The sequence below is a fragment of the Setaria italica genome, chromosome VI (assembly GCF_000263155.2).
Source record: "Setaria italica strain Yugu1 chromosome VI, Setaria_italica_v2.0, whole genome shotgun sequence".
Lineage (NCBI taxonomy): Eukaryota > Viridiplantae > Streptophyta > Magnoliopsida > Poales > Poaceae > Setaria > Setaria italica.
In genome coordinates this window covers 29,947,625-29,951,275 of record NC_028455.1, presented here as the reverse complement: position 1 = coordinate 29,951,275, position 3,651 = coordinate 29,947,625, and the positions used below count along the sequence as shown (strand labels likewise).

General features: G+C 42.9%; 1 pseudogene; it reads right to left on the bottom strand.

Annotated features, from left to right (window-relative positions):
- Positions 1-2,605: 2,605 nt before the first annotated feature.
- LOC101752487 lies at positions 2,606-3,401 on the bottom strand (annotated as a pseudogene).
- Between the last annotated feature and the right edge of the window lie 250 nt (positions 3,402-3,651).

Genomic DNA, 3,651 nt, shown 5'->3' with positions numbered 1-3,651 from the left:
ACATGCGGAAAACAAGTTAGAAAAATTATATAAAATAATTAAAAAAGTGACTTAGCTTGATTCGTGGACGATTGTCGACAAAGCCGTGGCGGTCGTCGTGAAGCCGCGACGGTTGTTGATGAAGCCGACTAGTCGGAGTCGATTCCGACTAGTTGTTGATCATGTGGAACCCACCTTGGACTAGTCTGTAGTCGAGACGAGAAGTTTTAGGTAGTCGCTATTGCGTTGCCGAGCGTTCTGGTGAAGCCAGCGCAGTCATGCATGCTGAAGTCCTCCTGGTGGCCTTCCTGGTACGTGTACTGAAACTCCAAAAAGTAGCCTTGCACGGAAAGTACTCGAGCTGATAGTTTTCTTGATCCTCGCATGAGTAGTAGATGGAATATTGATTGGCCTTCATTGCTTCAGTTTAGGATTTGGCATCTAGGGGCAATTAGCTTAAGATGCATCGTCGTTGATGTCAACTCGGAGACGGAAAAATAATTCCGCCGATATTTTTCCTTCTCATGGGTGTGGAGCAGTAGCGGATCATCAGCCTTGAGCGAGGCACGGAGCCACGGAGGATGATCAGCTATATTAGTGCAACCAGTGCTGTAGCTTTTTGCATGCAGACCAGCCGACAACTGATTGATCTTCCTCAAGCTTCTCGTATCCGCTTCGAATTGGAACTCGGCGACTTGCTTCTCATCGAGTAGATAGATTTTGAAGATGAGGTCCTTCAAGCTCGCCCAATGATCTCGATGATCACCCCTACCTGGCACGCCACATGTCGGTGTTTTATACCCGGCAACCTACCGAGGGGTATCCCAAGGTAGTAGATTGGTTGGTGGGGGATCGTCGGACCTGGAACTCGAAGGTAAAAAGTGAGGACACAAGACACAAATTTATACAGGTTCGGGACGTCAGAGTAGCGTAATACCCTATGTCATGTTTGGGGTGTTGTATATTGCGCCCTACGCTTGGGTGTTGTTTGGTGTTGAGGATTTGATCCTCTGTTGTTTTTCTCAGAGGTCTTTGCCTACCGATCTAGGAACTCCTACCCTCCTTTACATACTCCATGGGGCGGGATTACTAGTTGGTTACAAGGAGGAGTTCTAGTAGGATTACAGAAAAATCCTAGTAGGAGTCCGTCTTCTTCCTTGGTTGGTGTTTGGATTCCTGCCACAAATATTTGGCAAAAACTTGTGGTTGGTGTTTGGATTCCTGCCATATGATGGTATAAGCACCTCTGGTAAGATTACCACCAATTTCTCATAAACAGCCACATTCAAGCAACAGCTGATAGGCATATATGTAAACAATATTTCAAGTATAAAAGACAACTGATAGGCATATATGTGAACAATATTTCAGGTATAAAAGACAAGCTTGATGTTCAGTGAAACAGTACCATTCCAGGATGTTCAAGACCAAGTGCATAAGTTTTTAAATAAGTTCAGTGAAACTAGCATACTATCTAGTACTCACTCAAGTTACAAAATCAACAGTCAAAATGAGCAGGCATCCCTCATTACCACACAACCAACTATATACACATCTAACCAACATTCATTGTTGTACATACCCAAAATGAGCACGCAACCAGCTGTACATACACATTTAGCCATCATTCATCGCTACACATAGCCAAAATAAGCACGCAGTCAACTAAAAGTTCCAGAGTCCACCACAATATGTTCAGAAAAAAGCCACCTTCACAAGTTAAACTTCATAGGTTAATGCCTGTTGGGGACCGCCCCACAACGCACCCTAAATGAAGCCGGCGCGAAGCTCTCCCCGACACCAACTTGACTTCGTGGTTACACTCTTCCCCGAAGTCAATGACTAACCGAAGCTAACTGGTTCGAAGATATTCATTCTATGGTTTTGTAGGTGAGGGTTCCCGAAGTTGATACCTCCACGGAACTCCCAGCGACTCGACTTCGAGGAGATGCTATGACCAGAGCCCAAGGTTGGCGGGTCTCGGCCAACGAAGGTGGAGCACGCATGGAGGCGCACTCGGTGCGAGCGAAGCTGACGAGTGGAGAAAGGAGAAGTCAGGGTAGTCCTGGAGTCGCATCAACTGGGGAACACTTTGGTAATAAAGACTTTGGGAGGGGCTAGAAATGTAATCTCACTTGAAAGTGACATCTTGAGTAAGGGTTAAGTTACTGTCTTGTACAAAATATGCCCGGAATTTAGTAGTTGGGTATGGGTATAACAAGTATACGGAAATGTAACTTTATGGCGCTATAAAAGGATGTGAATCGTCCCCTTTGAAATGGACACTATTCATCGATAAGACAGCCAAAGTTATACCCACCTTCGGCGTATTTTCATCTTCGTGTTGTGACTTCATCTTACTTTACATCCGACGAGGTCCCAACAATGCCTTCCTTCACACATAAGAACTTGGACACCCAAGCATGTAAAGTAGCAGCACTTGCATTGCACAACTAGCCACGCATACCTTTATTCTCCTTGGAAGACAAATGCTCACCGAAAAGAACCCTCTAAACATATGTCAATGATATTTCCTCTAGTTTCTACCATAAGGCTGCATGAGGATCAGTAAGCTATGGCATTTAGGGAGGAGCAGTGTCAACAAGTGTCTCTCGAAGTGATTTCATTATAGCAGTGATTTCATTAGTGGATTGTGCAAAACGACTCTTGTTTTTTGGTTTCTTAGTTGGTGACTTCTTGCCTCTTGGACGCTTCTTACCAGCTTGACTAGTGCTGGAAGAGCTGTTATCAATAGTTGCTTGCCTTGTTGGAGTTGGCAAAGTGTCAGAATCCTCATCAGCCATGTCTTCAGGTTGTGTGTAGCAGTTTAGATCAAGTAATTCTCTTAAATCGTCAGTATCTGAACCATCACTAGCATCCATGCATGTGTTCTAATCCATAGCCAAAGAACCATCAGCACTAGATCCTGTGAATAACTCTTCCATCTCATTGTAGAACTTGATGGGCTTAGAGAGCAGACGTCTTTCTTTATCCTGCATTTGGTTTAGATGAGTGAAATTACTATATGCAATTCAGATTGTAAACTAGTTCATATATTTAAATCTAGTGAAAAATACTACATTTTGCAGTGGCTTTTCAGATTCTGAGATAATCACCAAGCATCTGGTATGGTCAAATGTATTGCCACTCTTCCGCAATGCTTTGGAAATATATCCCCAATTTTCTTTGTGGTACCTGTAATGACGGTCCACTTGACCAACAGTCACCCCCATAACAAACTTCTTGTTTAAAGCATCAGCACACAACATGTGTTGTGCCTTCCTCATCTTGAATCCTTTGTGCTATTTTTTCAGGTACTCAATGTACCACTCTAGCATGTATTTGTTCTGATCCTCATGCTAGTTCCAAGACCTCTCACAAGAGGATGCAAAAGCATCAACCTTCTCCTTTCTCTTGGTCATGGTTGTTTCCCATCACATGAGATATTTAATCAAAATCATGTGGAATAAATCAATAAAAAATGTTACAACAAGAAAGGTCATATAAAGCATAACACTCATTTAAGTCATACAAAGAGGTAAATTGACAAGGATCACACTCATATGGTTCATACATAGAAGTAAATTGATGAGGAGGGTCACACTCACATGGTTCATACATAGAAGTAAATCAATAGGAAACTAATAGTAAGAAGCATCATATGTTTCATGC